Raw genomic sequence first — 19,041 nt, 5'->3', positions numbered from 1 at the left:
CCTAATTGTTGCATTAGAAGTTGAAAGTCCGATGAATAAAAGTCACAACAATCCTGGAACACTAGTGACTTGCCACCCACCTCTCTACCATTTGATGGGGGGGATGGTGGAGAGAGAGTGGGTATTATCACCAACATAGACATAACATCCCTAATGATGGCAGAGCATAACCGGTGGATAGAGGGCAAGCACAGCGCATTCCTGGTGGTGCAAGTAGCCGCTCAGCCTTAGAAGAAATCATGGTGCACCTCGTGTACCGCAATCTCCTAGGGAAAAACTGAAGGTGACGACGGAAAGACAGACAAGATGGAGGAGGCACCCCGATAACCGGGGCAGGGTCCTCCTCCTCCCTGGGTTAGGGGGAGGGACAAGTCCTAGCGCGCCAAAGCGATTGGAAAGCCTGTGAAGGGCAACAAAAGAAAGGGGCGGGCCAAACCCCATATAAGCAGCGGGCGCGGGCTGCACAGAACTTACTGCCTGCAGCAGAAGGACGCCTGCCGACACTAAGAAGGATTTTCGCTTGGGGGCGTGTGCTCTGGAGGAGCTGTGGTGTATCAGGAGCCGCAGAGCTAGGGGCGTTGACTACTGTGGTCCAGGAGCCGTGAGGAAGCCGTGCAGCGTTGTTGAAGGGGCCCAAGGCGCTGACTGGGAGTGCGCCGCAGGAACAGCTAGCTTAGCTGTAGAAGCTGCAGCGGGTCCCAGAGCGGTACCGGTACCAGTAGGCCGCCATGGGAGGCGGAGCTGCGGAAGGTGTGGAGCAGCGGAGGAAGGCACAGGACAGCATGAAGAGCGAAGAACCATCGAGCTCAAGACCAGTGCCAACAAGGGTCTCGAGGTAGGCGGACAGCATTAACACCGGGCTGCCGGGGTGGAAGGTCGGCAGTATTTGAATGCAGGTACGGAACCGGGCTACTGGGGGAGAAAGCTGGCGATTGGAATGTGCTGCAAGCAGGAGGATAAATAACTTACTGATTTTAGAGAAGCATTTGGCCTGTCATGATTCCTGCCCCTCATGTCCCCAGCCCTCCAAGATGTCAGGCTGGAGCCAGGCCATGATCACCTACATGGCCCTCAAGGGCCTCTCCATCCCTCCAAAGACCCACTTGGAGTCAGACTTGGTGTTTGTGGCACCAGACTCACTCATTCCCATAGGATAACATTGGGGATTGGACTTGTAGTGCATTGATGGGGACAAGAAGGATGCCCCCACATATTTCGTTTCCGAGAACTGCATGTGCGGTCTAGTCTTTTGGGTGTGGTTCAGCCCAGAGGCACCTGGGATACCCAGAGACTATTTAAGCCACACCAAGGCTGAGAAACATGCTTTGCTTTTTCTGCACCTGCAGTGTGATACTCACCGTGTTCGGATTGGTCTCCAGTAGGCCTGCATCTTTCTTCTGCGCTCAGCTCCTGCAAGAACAAGGACACCGTTAGGAACAGCCTTATCTTGCGGCACTTCTGCCCATCAGTCATCTCTCCTTCTGTTCTGCGGGCATCTTCGGCAGTGTCATTCCCATCCCGGCACGCCGCTTCCTAATGAAAAGGGAAAAGAACAGAAAAAAGGCATTAGTAAGCATTCTTCAAATCTTCGCTTATTTTTAAATACTGTACGAGCTTCAAACGCTTACCTGAATCCCAGCCACTCTAGGGGAACTCTGTCTCTGGAACTTCTCATCCATCTGCAAGAGGGAAAAGACAGTCCAGGTTAGCGTGGAAACATCTAGAGGCGCTGCATAACACGCTTACTCACTGCATTTCTTCTTCATAACCGGCATCCACGCTGAAAACGTTGCAGCACCTAAAAGACACAGAAAAAGAACTCAGTTCAATACAAATACAAAAGGGTCACATCGCGCTCTCACTCACCTTCAGCACTACTCATCTCAGCAGCACGTTGCCATCCCCGGACGCCGGCCATCATCTAAGGAAGGAAAGGAACGAAGTTAGAGAACTGTTCAAAAGACTCATTATACTTACCTATCGGACTCTTGCCAGTGAAGTAACTAGGCAGCAACGAGCCCACATCAATCAACGCGCCCCTGCGCTGAAAGCAGGATGCAGAGCACACTTTCCAAGAAAACAAGGCCCAGTCTCCAGTCCAGTAGACTCCAGGGAAGGGTTCGAGGTCGTAAGAGGTCAGAACAGGCTGAGTGACATCCCTGTGGATACCAGATGAGCGTTACACCATCATCCCCACCATCCCGCATCCTCCTTGTGGGTAGCACGAACACCAGAGGTGAGGTCTTTTAGTGGAAAAATGAATAAATATTGCGGGCCAGTTAAGAGGGTAGGCCCACTTATCTGCAGAGGTATCACACAGGTTGGACAGGACTCGAATACTTGGTTAGTGCTGCACAGCAGGCAGCTGCAGTCGGTGCAATGGAGACAGTGTCCTGTTAGGTATGCACCATTCCACCTAGCTTAGTTTTCGGTTGAGGTGGCAGGGAGGCGAAGATATGGGGCATACAGGGACTGCCCCCACGCTGCGTGCAAGAAAATGTATTATGTAGGTAGTGCTTGGCACATGGGTATGTTCAAAGTGCTGTTTGACATCGCAGCCAACGCGAGGCCTGTTTGGAAGGTACAGAGTGCAATTTTAAGAAGTATCACTTTTGCATTGTTAAATCCAGGGTCTGTTGCCAGGCACCACGGCCAAGTGTTGGAGTACATATGGCATGTTCCCCCGCAGGTTTTGCAAGGCAGAAGGGGATAGGGGGTTAGCATTGGGCAGTGCCCGGGAGATACGATTTTCCGGCTGCGGGGATGGGTTACACTTGAGTGGAGACATTGTGGGTGTTGGTGCTCCACGACATGCCCAGTTCTTCTTTTCTTTTTTTTTCTTTTTTTTTTATTTCAAACCGTTTTTTTTTAGTTTGATCAACACACTTTTACAGCATGTTTTCCCTTTTATACTTACATTTACATTTGGTTGCAACTTTTCATTTCATTACCATGATCTAAATTAAGAGAATAATATCATATAATCTTTTCTACCCTCCCATAACACATATCGGTTGCTGAAAATAGTAGCCATCACAATAGAATAACCGATTATAAGTAAAATGCACTTCAGACCTAAATGTGCAATCATAGTCTTTGGAAACACATAATGAAATTGAAAAATGTAGACACATATTAAACAAATGTACAGTAACGATTAAAATAAATAATACTAAAATAACAACAAGGAATCTACTGCAAGAACACATACATTTGGAAAAAAAGAAGGCAAACAACCATTGCATGTACTAGTATTCACAATAATAATAATAATAATAATTCAGCCTTTCAGACTTTTTGAATACATGCTTTCCAATTCAAGATTAATGCGTGTAAGGAACCTAGTAAGCAACAAAATCAGTCTTATACTATTGCCCCACATACAAGCTAGCCAAAACCACTCACTTTTGGCTGAATTCCTATCGATCAAGGGGCGAAGTGGGAGCTAAGGCGCAGGAGTGGAAATGATATCAGCAGGATGTGGGGGTTGAGGTAGAGGTATTAATAGAAGATTATGATAGTGGTGTGATATTCCAAATTGCAACTAAGGACTAAGAACAAACAGGATTTTGTTAACGTGGCGGTTGACCCAAGGGGTGGCTAGATTTCTTAAGATATGTCTGGGGACATGTGGCAGGCGTTACCAAGCTACAAGGTGATGTAAGAGAGGTTAATTCTCTAAAATAAGGTGTTAAACAAGGCATTGGGCTACAGTGTTGGAATTCGGATCAGGGTTTAGACTAACAGGTCAGCAAGGCCAACTCGGCCTTCCATCCTTCCGGGCACGACAAACAAGTAACAGTGGTGGTGGAGCACGGATAGGTGCTAGTAAGACGCTACTTAATCGCCAGGAAAATGGCCAAGGGTGGTATAAAGGAAACAAGGACAAGCTGTAGGCAGTCTGCTGGGACTATGGTGGGGAGCTTTTGCCTACTGAAGGAATAGATGAGCGGAAGGAGGTATTTTTAAGAACAGAATGGCCCAGCTCCTCATGGTCAGGACCGGCACTCCTCCAGCCCGGTAAAACTCCTGCAAGGGCAGACAATCCGTTGAGGATCAGGGGGGTGAGATTCTGCCTACATGACCAGTAAAATGGAAGTGGAAGGTCAGTTTCCCCCGGTGGAAACAGCGCTCCACCAGCACAAGATCTCCGTCGAAGGCCGTCAGCCCAAGGCTTATTGAAAGGGGCAAAATGGATAGGACTGTGACAAGGGGGAAGGAAGGAAAGTTGGTTGGTGGAATTCTAGCAAAGGAATAAAGCTCAAACTTCACCCACCATGAACGGCGCACTCCCAGCATGGTAACTCTTGCAAGGGCAGGCAGAACAAGGATAAGTTGGTTGGGGGGCTTTAACCTAATTGAATAGGGAGAGGAAGTTGCAGTGGGCAAAGTATGACATAAGAGTTGAACTCACAGCCGGTGTAAACCAGGAGCCGTTGGTCTGAGAACAGGCCAAGGGAGAAAGAGTTGTGGAAGGGGCAGAGGTGTTCCATAGAACAGGCGCAACCTGGTCAAAGGTGGAGTCCCTGGTTGAATATGCAAAAGAGGGAAAGCAAAGGGCTAAGAGGAATGAGCAAAGGCGATGTATGTTGGCATAGTAATGGACAAATGCCCAGGTTATTGCTTTGCACCCCGGAATTGCTTATATTGAACTCTACTCTGGCAGACTCAGACTCATTTACGCAGCTAGCCAAAGACTGGTGCTTCACCAGCAAAGCGATTTTTGTCCAGAGCTATTTATCATCAACATTAAAAATTCAAGCCCTTGACTATTTACACACCTCCTTACTGAATCTCTGTGAAAGGACACATCAAGTCAACACTGAGGGTTTATAGTTCATATGTCGAATGACATCTTTTCAAATGCAATAATGTCGAAAAAAAATGCCGAAAAAAATGATCTCTTTTTTTTTTTAAATGGGGGATCCCCACAGCCCCCTGTTCTTTTTTTAATTTACAGTGTATTTGTATATTAGCTAAACCCCAAAAAAAACATATAAATAAAAAAAAAAACATTTCAATTTGGTTTTTTTCCGGCATTCGTTCATTTTTGCATTCAACATTTTTTTTCCCGACATTTTAACAGGACAACAACACTGAGCAAACATGCACACTCAAATCCATATTTAAACATCTTGTCCTCAAAGCCTTGCTCACAAATGTGGTTTGTTTCATTCCTGATGAAATAGTAACGGTGGATGAGCATATCGAAGCCACCAAGATTCAGGCTAATAGGATGCCCACATGTAATGAGGTGGTGGGGGGGGAACAGGTCAAAATCTTCTGATCAAGGAACAAGAGGCTACAAGTGAAAATGACGTGAACCCCTCTCTCCTGATTTCATTGTGGGTGACTGAGGATAACAGAAGGGAGACTAAAAGCAAAAAGAAAAAGAAATGATCCATAATCAGAAAAATCCCCAAAAAAACTACACTGCCTTGATCACATTGTCGGGAATACAACAGAGGTAATGAACCATACTACCTCAACGGATGTAGCAAAAATCAAATAAGCAATACATCCAATACAGAGCACATAATTAATTATGAATCTTGATATAAAAAGATACCTGCTAGGGTCCTGAGACTCCGCCAATTGAAAAATATTGTCAGGAATGGGGGAAAAGAACAATAAAACGGAGGGGGAGGGGAAAGTGTTGATGCACAACCTATTACTTGACAGGTGGAATATCACAGGCCAGGGGAAGAGAAAAATCACAACTTGGCTCCTCCTGAAATTCAACCTGCGACTAAGGTTGTGTTTTATTTAAAAATATACATTTTATTGTTTTTTTAAATTCTTTATATAACATATATAAATAACCTTCATGTCAACATCCATCACTTGCATTGTACATTAAATGATCCCCTGAAAACCATGGCTCGAGTATCGAAGATCCCCCTAACTTCCCCCAAAATAAAACCCTTGTGGCCTAACTTGTTAATTTCTTGTTTAACAGCCTCAAAACAACCCCAGGGTACTCATGACCACTCCTATGTTCCCCAACAAGGCAGCCCAGGTGGGACAAGTTTCCCTTTCTTTACTCAACAGTTAACGGCTAAACCATATCAACAGCCCCCGATTTATAGATATATGGTTATATGAGGTTATCTTCATGGTGGTTTAGAGTCAGACGAGGTGTTAGGGGCATAGAACAATTGTCCCCAATCCAAAGTGACAGTTTCCTCCATGTCCACCTCTTTCTTTCTATGCAACACTTTCATTTCAATAATGCCCCACTTTCTAATATCTGCATACATTGAGGAATAAGAGGACCTCTACGATTCTTCCGTGATATTGCTATCCTTCTAGCTAATATCAGCAATAACTGAGCAATTTGTTCCCCCTGTTTGTCACGCTTGTTTTCCGGCAAATGCCCTAACGGACATAAGGAGAAAAAACACATATATGATTTGCTGAGTTATCTGCCACCTGCCCCAAAAACATTATTATTACTATTATTGTATTTATTGAACGCAGACCTAGCTTCAAGAAGCAACAGAGCACTTTACAGAGAGGTATACAACAGTACAGATGCATAACAAAGTGCTTTTCAGAGGTAACAACAGAACAGATATACAGCGGGTGTGGGGTACAGAGGAAGGGTACAGCTGTACAGGATGCTGGGGAGGAGAGGGGCAGATGGGGTCTAGTGACTCAGGTGCTCAGGGGCTGATGTAATAGCCTAGGTGTTGAGGAGTAGAGACTCCTTGAAGGGGTGGGTCTTGAGTTCTTTTCTAAATTGTCGGAGCGTGGGGGCAAGTCCGATGCTGACTGGAAGGAGGTTCCACGATCTTGGGTTATGTATTACGGGGCATGTATTACAGGGCATTCCCACACCAAATGCCAGATTCCTGCTGAACCTTGACCATATCTAGAGCACTCATGCAGCAAAGATGGATACACTATCTGCATCCTTGCCGGAGTCATATATACCTTGTGGAGAAAATTTAAGTGGATTTATTTAAATTAAGCATTTCTGGAAACCCTTTTGGTGTGTTCCCAGATCTCCAGCCATTCTTTATCTGAGAAAGAGCTTCCCAGATTATTCTCCCATGTTTCTTTAACCGCATGGGTCATGGTGGGTTTCCTGTTCAATAAAAAGCTATATAAGTGCTTGTAACAATGAGTTGGATTCAAGTTCCTCTCGGATGCTTGACCAGAGTCCAGCTAGTCTCCTAACCACCCTGACATAGTTTAGAAAATACCCTTGTTTCATGCTACGACTAAGGTTAAGTTTAATAAAAAATAAAAAAAACTGTTGAAATACAGGATCACATGATCGTTTTAACACAACATACCGGGTATTCATTTTGCTTGGCTTGTACCGATCTGGCCAAGGGCACAACTAATTTGGAAGGCATTAGCCTTTTGTTCAAGTAGGATGAAATGCCTTTTATTGAAAGACCCATTAAATTACCTACTAAAACGATATCCAAGCTTGCTCCCTCTCTGACTAAGCGCATCACTTTCACATTGAATTATCCCAACAAGGCTCAGCAATCGAACATTAAGTAAAACAGAAACGATACTTGGTGACTGTTACACCTTTCCGTCATCGTTGCTTTTTACATTTGCATAAGTGGAGCCTGTGCAGTTCCGCGCTTTATTGTACGGCAGCGCTGTCTATTCCTGTCAATGCTATCAGTTTTAGCGGTACTGTTGTTCCGCGTTGCCAGCGCACGTCAAGAATAGGTCACATGATTCATCCACGCAACCAGCTGACTCTTACGACAAGTCATGTGGTACTATTTCAGAACCGAAGGCTTTCGCCCTCTCGCGTCGCTACTGACTTGCATGACGCTCCGTAAGTTCGAATTCTAGGTACTCCTTACTCTCGTGTATCCAAGCTATCCTGCCTGTGACTACTTATTCCTTTTTCTCTCCTACCGTCTAGCGTTCCCTTCCAGCACTCCCTTCCAGCTATTACTACCGTTCAGCCTGCATTTCCGGGAACCCGTTCGCTATCCTATCCCAAGCCTTTATTACAAAGTGAAAATAGCGGAATCCCAAGTCTTCCTGACTCGGTGAGTTCCTTCCCCGGTCCTCCGTTTCTTCTCCGTTCCTGGTTAGTTTTTTATCCGTTCTTTCCCGCTCCTGTTTAGTATTCTTTCCTCTCATTACTACAGAAGTTCCTGAAGGAACTAGAACTCCAGTCCTACTCTACCTTTCACTCCGAGAAATCTTCACCTCTCATCAACAGCTAGAATCTACCAACACCATCCGTAAGAACATACTCACCTGTATTTATTCTGTTCTTCTATTCCGGTTTCCTCCTATATTTACCTGTTATTTTCTCCCGATAGAACCTGTGATACTGCCATCGAGCCAGGAGTTCTGTGCCTTGGATAGCCATCTTTCTGCAAGGATCTCCGACAACACGTCCAGGGTTTTTCCCCTTTGAGGGTTTCCCTGGGGGTCCTGCCTCTCCCTGTTGAGGTTTTCTTTCCTTCCGAAGGGGTAGGGGGCTCAGGACTCTCAGGGAGGCTCTTCATTTCCGCCGTTGCTGTCCCGGTTCCGGCGTTCTGACCAGGTTGTTGGAAACTTGTATGTACATTCACCCGCTTGTGGGTTTTCATTTGATTTGCCGGATTAGAGTGTCACAGTGACAATAATATCAACATATGGGAATGTGATGATACAAATTGGGAAGGACACCTACACATTCAATGCATATTTAACCGTGTTCAAGATTTCATCCTAAATCGAAGTAGAGTGTTGGCACCAAAGCGCTATATCTTTGCGTATTGGATGATCGACACTAATTAAATCTGTATCATGGAACAACTGGAATGTGAGATATTAGCTATGGCAATTATGTATTTTTCCTCTAGAGACTTCAGGAACACTGTTCTAAGTCACCACTCTGAAATTATGAAACAAGGTCATGACTGTTGCTTGACAAACTCTCAAATGAAGTTCTTAGAAGTAGTTTAGGCAAAAAAGTATCCTATGTTGGGTTACAAGCTGATTAGGCCTGCAAGTTGGAAAAGTTTCACGAACTTAAACCGCGAGAGTGGCGTTCTCTCATTTGGGATGGCACAGTACCTTGATATGAAGAAACAAATGCTGCTGAAGTCATTGGTTTCTGGCAGTTCCTGCAGATCCCACTGTTCCTGAGCCTCAGTCGTGGGGACAAGAGGGAGGACGTCGGCGGACTCCTGCACTGCACGGGATCGTCGAAACAGCAAACAAGATTGAGTCACTTCAGTTCCTAGCAGGTGTAGATTTAAGCACACAAGCTGGTGTCCCTCTCCCTGGTTAATCCTAACCAGCATTGAGAATGGGATCCAGGTGGCTTATGAGTTGATTGGTCCCACCAATTCAAAGGAAGAAGCCGTCCTTGAAGGAGCTTCTCTTTCGAAAGAAGTTTGGCAATTCGGACCTGCAGCAGGGCTTCAACGGGCAAACCAACGGTCCAGGAGTTGCAGCAGCTGTCCTCTTCCAGCTCGTCTTCGTTCCAGTGGTCGACTCTGCTTTCCAGTCCAAGAAACTTGCCTTTTAAATAGTTCTCTCCCTTTCATTCCGGCGTAGCTGTCACTCACCCAGCATGGTGGCTATCTTTGCCGGACAGCCAGCCATCCAATCACGCCAGAGTGCATTTGGGTTTCCTAGGAGACTAGGCACAGGGAGTTTCGGGCACCTCCCTCACTTCCTGCCCACCCCAGACACTCAGACGTCAGAGGCGGTCTTCACTCCTGAAGCCCGCCAAAGGCAGACAAACAAAGGGACCAAACCTGGTTTGGCGCGCAGAGACAAACACTAGAAGGACCTTTCCAAATGTCATAGATCCCCAAAGTATCTATGAAAAGGATACGGTAACCAAAAAGGATACAATTGATAGGGGTCTTCCGGATCCTTGAATTCACATGATTTGATAGACGTGATGTCAATTTAGACCTTCCAAATGATACAACTCTCTGACTGGTAAAACAGGCCGAGAGAAGGATCACTGGAAAGGGCGTGGGAGAGTAATCGGAAGGCAGCCTAGGAAAAATAAAGCATAATGAGAAACTATCTCAACTAACCTCTCTGATAGAATGGCAATAATGCAATTCCAACACTAACCAGTAGGCTTAGAACTGGAGTATCCACCAAAGTCAATGAAGAAATCCAGGGAAAAAAACAACGGCAAAGGAAGGAAGGTTAGTAAGGGAGACTTATCCCGAAAGGTACAAGGCTCTCGCTAGATACCGGGTTGGTGCACCACAGGATAGCGTCCATAGTTCTGTGCACAGACACCTTCAAATAAAAGTTGTAGATACACCTTCCTTTCCCACCAGGAACAGAACAAAATTGAAATGAGTCCACCTGTTATTTCCTCACAACTTCAAATTAACCGCATGCTGGATACACGCAAACCAAGTACACGCAGCCAGGGCAGCCGCGCTTGAAGAGTTCTAGCGTCCGCGTGGGATTTTACACACAAATCAAGTACACGCAGCCAGGGCAGCTGCGCTTGAAGAGTTCCAGTGTCCGGGTGTGATTTTACACGCTAACCAAGTACACGCAGCCAGGACAGCCGCGCTTGAAGAGTTCCAGCGTCCGCGTGTGATTTTACACATGAACCAAGTACACGCAGTCAGGACAGCCGCTTTTGAAGAGTTCCAGCGTCCACGTGGGATTGAAAGCAGAAACTTACACGCGGACGGGAAAACAGCATACAAATGAAACAGGAACCCGCATGTGCGAAGACACACTAACAATCGCATGTGAAGGAACATGTCAATGAAGTTCAAGGAAGCAAATGACGGGATGCGAGGATGCAGATGAAAAGTTCAGCTACCAAGACGCCAAAATGTTCAATCAGAAGCAGCGAGCCACGTATCCACGCTGCTTATGAACGTTCTGCCGTAAAACACGTGACTATCCTATATCACGTGAATTCAACGACGTGAATAATGCAGTGGTTGTTTTCCTGGTAATACATCAAACAAACTCCATCTCGAATAAAACGGTCTAACAGTTCTATGAGCATAACCCGTTCTGCATACAGACAGAGTTCCAGATCCAGAGGTAAAATGTCCAGCATGCATGACAGTGCCACCCCCCAAAGGAGAAGCATCTCCCATCTTCAAGTGGAATTTTATCAATAAAGCCGGAGCATGGATATAGGAAAGAGGTTCCCACGATCTGCCTTCTGGGCCATAACCTTTCCAGTCCACCAGATAATAAGGCCTGCCCGAACGTAATCTCATATCCAGTATTTCTTGTACCTCAAATTCATCTGATCCTTTCACAGAAACAGCAACAGGCCGTATAGGCAGTCTAGTGGCATCAGAGCATGGTTTAATGAGTGAGACGTGAAATACTGGATGCACTCGCCATCGTTGTGGCAATGCCAGGCAGACAGCAGCCGGGTTAATCACCTTGAGTACCTCATATGGCCCTATATACTTAGGTAACAGTATCTTTTTACCTGGTATCTTCAAGTTCTTAGTAGACAGCCATACTCTCATGCCTGCTTTGTAGGTGCGGGTTCTCTGTGAGTATCAGCATAGTACTTATCTCATTTTTTAGCCCGCTCCAACTGCTGCATTACCTTCGCCTGTATATTCTTTAGGTCACTGATATTACGAACTGCTGCAGGAGTGTCCAAAGATAAACCGAATCCAACGGAATGGATTTGGGGTGTTGCCATATAGAGCATAGAAATGTAAAGTGCCAATGGCACTATGGTAGGAATTATTGTAGGCAAATTCTGCTGCTAGCAGGACCGTGATCCAGTCTGGATCACCTCCTATGTTCCCCAACAAGGCAGCCCGGTGGGATAAGTTTCCCTTTCTTTACTCAACAGTTAACGGCTAAACCATATCAACAGCCCCGATTTATAGATATATGGTTATATGAGGTTATCTTCATGGTGGTTTAGAGTCAGACGAGGTGTTAGGGGCATAGAACAATTGTCCTCAATCCAAAGTTACAGTTTCCTCCATGTCCACCTCTTTCTTTCTATGCAACACTTTCATTTCAACAATGCCCCACTTTCTAATATCTGCATACATTGAGGAATAAGAGGACCTTTACGATTCTTCCGTGATATTGCTATCCTTCTAGCTAATATCAGCAATAACTGAGCAATTTGTTCCCCCTGTTTTTCACGCGTGTTTTCCAGCAAATGCCCTAACGGACATAAGGAGAGAAAACACATATATGATTTGCTGAGTTATCTGCCACTCCCCCCAAAAACATTATTATTATTGTATTTATTGAACACAGACCTAGCTTCAAGAAGCAACAGAGCACTTTACAGAGAGGTATACAACAGTACAGATGCATAATAAAGTGCTTGTGAGAGGTAACAACAGAACAGATATACAGCAGGTGTGGGATACAGAGGGGTACAGAGGAAGGGTACAGCTGTACAGGATGCTGGGGAGGAGAGGGGCAGATGGGGTCTAGTGACTCAGGTGCTCAGGGGCTGATGTAATGGCCTAGGTGTTGAGGAGTAGAGACTCCATGAAGAGGTGGGTCTTGAGTTCTTTTCTAAATTGTCAGAGCGTGGGGGCAAGTCCGATGCTGACTGGAAGGAGGTTCCACGATCTTGGGTTATGTATTACGGGGCATGTATTACAGGGCATTCCCACACCAAATGCTAGAATCCTGCTGAACCTTGACCATATCTAGAGCACTCATGCAGCAAAGATGGATACACTATCTGCATCCTTGCCGGAGTCATATATACCTTGTGGAGAAAATTTAAGTGGATTTATTTAAATTAAGCATTTCTGGAAACCCTTTTGGTGTGTTCCCAGATCTCCAGCCATTCTTTATCTGAGAAAGAGCTTCCCAGATTATTCTCCCATTTTTCTTTAACCGCATGGGTCATAGTGGGTTTCCTGTTCAATAAAAAGCTATATAAGTGCTTGTAACAATGAGTTGGATTCAAGTTCCTCTCGGATGCTTGACCAGAGTCCAGCTAGTCTCCTAACCACCCTGACATAGTTTAGAAAATACCCTTGTTTCATGCTACGACTAAGGTTAAGTTTAATAAAAAATAAAAAAAACTGTTGAAATACAGGATCACATGATCGTTTTAACATAACATACCGAGGATTCATTTTGCTTGGCTTGTCCCGATCTGGCCAAGGGCACAACTAATTTGGAAGGGATTAGCCTTTTGTTCAAGTAGGATGAAATGCCTTTTATTGAAAGACCCATTAAATTACCTACTAAAACGATATCCAAGCTTGCTCCCTCTCTGACTAAGCGCATCACTTTCACATTGAATTATCCCAACAAGGCTCAGCAATCGAACATTAAGTAAAACAGAAACGATACTTGGTGAGAATAATATCAACATATGGGAATGTGATGATACAAATTGGGAAGGACACCTACACATTCAATGCATATTTAACCATGTTCAAGATTTCATCCTAAATCGAAGTAAAGTGTTGGCATCAATGCGCTATATCTTTGCGTATTGGATGATCGACACTAATTAAATCTGTATCATGGAACAACTGGAATGTGAGATATTAGCTATGGCAATTATGTATTTTTGCTCTAGAGACATCAGGAACACTGTTCTAAGTCACCACTCTGAAATTATGAAACAAGGTCATGACTGTTGCTTGACAAACTCTCAAATGAAGTTCTTAGAAGCAGTTTAGGCAAAAAAGAATCCTATGTTGGGTTACAAGCTGATTAGGCCTGCAAGTTGGAAAAGTTTCACAAACTTAAACCGCAAGAGTGGCGTTCTCTCATTCGGGATGGCACAGTACCTTGATATGAAGAAACAAATGTTGCTGAAGTCATTGGTTTCTGGCAGTTCCTGCAGATCCCACTGTTCCTGGGCCTCAGTCGTAGGGACAAGAGGGAGGACGTCAGGGGACTCCTGCATTGCACGGGATCGTCGAAAGAGCAAACAAGATTGAGTCACTTCAGTTCCTAGTAGCTGTAGATTTAAGCACACAAGCTGGTGTCCCTCTCCCTGGTTAATCCTAACTAGCATTGAGAATGGGATCCAGGTGGCTTATGAGTTGATTGGTCCCACCAACTCAAAGGAAGAAGCTGTCCTTGAAGGAGGTTCTCTTTCGAAAGAAGTTTGGCAATTCGGACCTGCAGCAGGGCTTCAACGGGCAAACCAACGGTCCAGGAGTTGCAGCAGCTGTCCTCTTCCAGCTCATCTTCGTTCCAGTGGTCGACTCTGCTTTCCAGTCCAAGAAACTTGCCTTTTAAATAGTTCTCTCCCTTTCATTCCGGCGTAGCTGTCGCTCACCCATCTTGGTGGCTGTCCTTGCCGGACAGTCAGCCATCCAATCACGCCAGAGTGCATTTGGGTTTCCTAGGAGACTAGGCACAGGGAGTTTCGGGCACCTCCCTCACTTCCTGCCCACCCCAGACACTCAGACGTCAGAGGCGGTCTTCACTCCTGAAGCCCGCCAAAGGCAGACAAACAAAGGGACCAAACCTGGTTTGGCGCGCAGTGACAAACACTAGAAGGACCTTTCCAAATGTCATAGATCCCCAAAGTATCTATGAAAAGGATACGGTAACCAAAAAGGATACAATTGATAGGGGTCTTCCAGATCCTTGAATTCACACAATTTGATTGAAGTGATGTCAATTTAGACCTTCCAAATGATACAACTCTCTGACTGGTAAAACAGGCAGAGAGAAGGATCACTGGAAAGGGCGTGGGAGAGTAATAGGAAGACAGCCTAGGAAAAATAAAGCATAATGAGAAACTATCTCAACTAACCTCTCTGATAGAATGGCAATAATGCAATTCCTAAACTAACCTGTAGGCTTAGAACTGGAGTATCCACCAAAGTCAATGAAGAAATCCAGGGAAAAAAAACAACGACAAAGGAGGGAAGGTTAGTAAGGGAGACTTATCCCAAAAGGCACAAGGCTCTCGCTAGATACCATGTTGGTGCACCACAGGATAGCGTCCATAGTTCTGTGCACAGACACCTTCAAATAAAAGTTGTAGATACACCTTCCTTTCCCACCAGGAACAGAACAAAATTGAAATGAGTCCACCTGTTATTTCCTCACAAGTTCAAATTAACCGCATGCTGGATACACGCAAACCAAGTACACGCAGCCAGGGCAGCCACGCTTGAAGAGTTCTAGCGTCCGCGTGGGATTTTACACACAAATCATGTACACGCAGCCAGGACAGCTGCGCTTGAAGAGTTCCAGTGTCCGCGTGTGATTTTACACGCTAACCAAGTACACGCAGCCAGGACAGCCGCGTTTGAAGAGTTCTAGCGTCTGCGTGTGATTTTACACACAAACCAAGTACACACAGCCAGGACAGCCGCGCTTGAAGAGTTCCAGCATCCGCATGTGATTTTACACATGAACCAAGTACACGCGGCCAGGACGGCCGCGTTTGAAGAGTTCCTGCGTCCGCGTGGGATTGAAAGCAGAAACTTACACGCGAACAGGAAAACAGCATACAAATGAAACAGGAACCCGTGTGTGAGAAGACACGCTAGCAAAACCTGCTGAAGGCAGATACAAGAGATTGCGTGTGAAGGAACACGTCGATGAAGGCCAAGGAATCAACTGACGGGATGCGAGGACGCAGATGAAAAGTTCAGCTACCAAGACGCCAAAATGTTCAATCAGAAGCAGCGAGCCACGTATCCACCTGCTTATGAACGTTCTGCCGTAAAACACGTGACTATCCTGAATCACGTGAATTCAACGACGTGAATAATGCAGACTTCGTTTTCCTGGTAATACATCAAACAACCTCCATCTCGAATAAAACGATCTAACAGTTCTATGCGCATAACCCGTTCTGCGTACAGACAGAGTTCCAGATCCAGAGGTAAAATGTCCAGCATGCATGACACCAAAAAGAAACGGCAAAAACAGAAGACCGGAAGGTGCTGTGTAAGACACAGTAAAAAGATACAGTAAGACACAGTAAAAAGACACAGGGTTGTCTTTTTGGCTTTCCGACTCCATTTTCTGGCACTGACTACTGTCTCCCAGAACATGTAAAGTTGCCATTGACTTTATTAGTCTCTTTTAAAACTCACAGACCGAGTACAAACTATCGTAAATAGAGTTCTGGAAAGGGTTAATACTTATTCCTTTTTGTCTGTTTCTCTTGGGGCATTGTTTCGCTCCCTTTTCATTAAGACTTGGCTGATGGCAGTGGTAACTACCCTATTTTTCCTACTGCAGTTATCTTAAATAGCCCTGGTATTGTTGTAGGCTATCTTGGTAGCCTCAAACGTAAACACGCTAGACCATATACGTTTTTATACGGTTCCGGCTGGGTTTATTCACCATTTCTTTTTGTAAAAGTATTTCTCGTGTTTTTCTCTGCACGCCAAACCAGGTTTGGTTCCTTTGTTCACTGCCCCTTTGCAGCCTTCTACACAGAAGCCCTCCTTAGGTGCCTGTATGTCTGAGGGGGACAGGATGCGAGGGAGGGGTTTAGGACTCCCTGCACAGGGTCTCCTTGGAGACCCATGTCGCACTCTGATCTGATTGGTTGTGGTGACTTTCCCGGCGGGACAGAAACCCTGCTGTGTGATTGACAGCCAGGCTGTGTGAATGGGGGAAAACTGCATAAAAATCAGGTCTCTGGGGCTGGAAAGGCAGAGTGGACACTGGAACGAAAGAACTGAAGAGGAGCTGACAGAAGAGGACCCCTACAACGATTGAACCACCCGGTGAAGCCATGCTGCAAGTCTGAATCTTCATACTCCAATGACAGGGAAGATCTTCAAGGAATCTTCTCCCCTTGAGCTGGTGGGAACAACCAGTTTACCAAACTGCAGGTCTCCCTTCTCTGGTCGAATTTGCTGTACAGAGCTACAGTGAACCGGATAGCCAGGAGGAACGGACCCTGCTTGCATTTTAAGGAGTGCACCTTTTATTTGTTGCTTTGCTCTGCTGCTGGTTTCTTCGCTGGGAAGTGCAGGACCCTCCAGTCTTCCTACTTCGTGTCAGTCCGACAGTCGCTTCAGGAACCGTGAGCCTGCAGGACCTGCCAGGAACGTCCACCTCAGCTACATCCTTCTTCTTCATTTAAGGTACTGTTCAAATCCGGTTGTCCATTTTGTTCAGCCGCGGCGAAAGTGTGTGAAACCTTTTGCCAATGCGAGGGCTTGTCCTTCTCCCTTCTTTAAACTAACTTTTCTGCTGACCAACTTTGTCATGAAATTTCGGCAAAGACTTAACCGCGAACTACCCTGAACTGTGTGATCTTGAGCAACAGACTGTGACCCATTAACATTGGCCCAGGCCTATTGAATTGATTTCCTCACTGTAGTTCCTTTTTATAGATTTCCCAGCCTATTACTTGTTGGTGCTGCTACTGATTTTGATAACTTAGTGTTTCCCTCCCTTTTAAATTGCTGGAGTGCCATTTTGCTCATTTTGAGCCTAACTTGTCCAGAATCTATTGGGTGTGGTGTAGTGTATTAAGACTGTGATTTTTTAACTGATTTACTTTAGCGAAATGTTTTACAACTGATGTGTAAATAAATGTATATTCTTTTACTCCGAAACCTGAGTCAGTGTTTGTTTGAATCATAGTAATTGCAATCCTTTGTGTAACTATTGATACTGCTCTCTTACTCTTGAGATAAGTCTGGCTGCTGAGCAATCGCTACCACTTTACTGTGTAGTACAGGCTTGTACCAAAGGTGAATTTGTACTGTCACTTCTAGTCTTAATTGTGTGTGGTGTTCCCAAAGGGTACGGCATATAATTCTGCCTAACACTGGGTCTATGAATTTGGAGACTAGTAAAGTCAATTTGACTTTACATTATCTGGGAAACAGTAGTTTACCCTAGAGAAGGTATTTAAAAAGACATCCCTGTGTCACTGCACTGAAGGTGCTGTGTAACACACATGAAAATATAATGCCTATGGAGTTTTCTAAAACCCCATAATCAAAGAACAGAAATGTAACATAACATATATGTAATACACACATCAAAATACACAAAAGAGTGGGAAAAAAAGCTCACACTCTTTCCAGGTAAGAAAATCAAGTACTCAAAATCCAGCAAAGTTGCTGGGGGTCTCTAAGGTGAAGAGAATTAGCACATTTTTGAGAATTCTCCCTAACCATAACTTTCCAATGACTATTGGTTACAGTTAGATTTATAAGGTTGGTCGAATTTTAATGGTGCGTTGGTCAAGTTACAAAGACTGCCCAGTTTGGGCAGACAAACTTGTTTACAATTGCATATTATCTATATGCTAGCTGCATGTCAAGAGTTGCCAACATGCGTTTCGTCCTAGGGACTTTTTCAAAGCTGTGCATGAATGTGATAGTGGCAGTGTGTGCAAATATTGTGAGTGGGTACATAGAGAGACATTATTTTCATATGCGTACAAGCTTGCATTTGATTGTTAAATTAGCAGTCGCAACTGTTGATACAAGATGTTTGTTATATAGTTAAAAAAGAAAAAAACACACGGATTGCATATACTTCCATGTACACAGTTATCATTTAATGGTGAGACGTGTGTTGACCGTGAGTCATGAGTGATGTGGTGAAATGACCAAAGCAAAAAATATAACAGTGCGCATATGTTTCATATGACAGCAGATTCTGAAATAGTTAGCCACCAGCTGTCACAGCAAATCGGTCATAAACAATATCCCGAAAGGGGAATTCATCAGGGCTCTGAGAAACTGTAGTAACACACAAGCATTCAAACCCAAATGTGAATTACTTTGCAAACGCTTCAACGGGAGAGGCTACAATGAAGCAATAATCGACTCAGCAGCCAACCTTGCCAAACAAACTGTATGAGAAACCCTGCTGACCCCCAGAACCAAACTGAGGCCTAAGGATGACTCCATCAGAAATGACACCAGATACCATCAGGATAGCCACCAGCTCCAAAATATTCTGGGTAAACACTGGCACCTGCTCAACATCGATGAGGACATACGGCCATGGATCTCCATCAGACCCCAGATGTCTTACAGCAAAGCGCCAACACTTCAGACACTTCTCAGCCTGTCCTTCATGTCACCAGGGACATGTACTAGTGACAAATGGTTATCTTCTACCAAACCAAATGGCTTCTACAAATGTGGTAAT

Source organism: Ambystoma mexicanum, chromosome 1p (assembly GCF_040938575.1).
Source record: "Ambystoma mexicanum isolate Mex_15411 chromosome 1p, UKY_AmexF1_1, whole genome shotgun sequence".
In the NCBI taxonomy this organism is placed as follows: domain Eukaryota; kingdom Metazoa; phylum Chordata; class Amphibia; order Caudata; family Ambystomatidae; genus Ambystoma; species Ambystoma mexicanum.
This window is presented reverse-complemented; position numbering follows the sequence as displayed.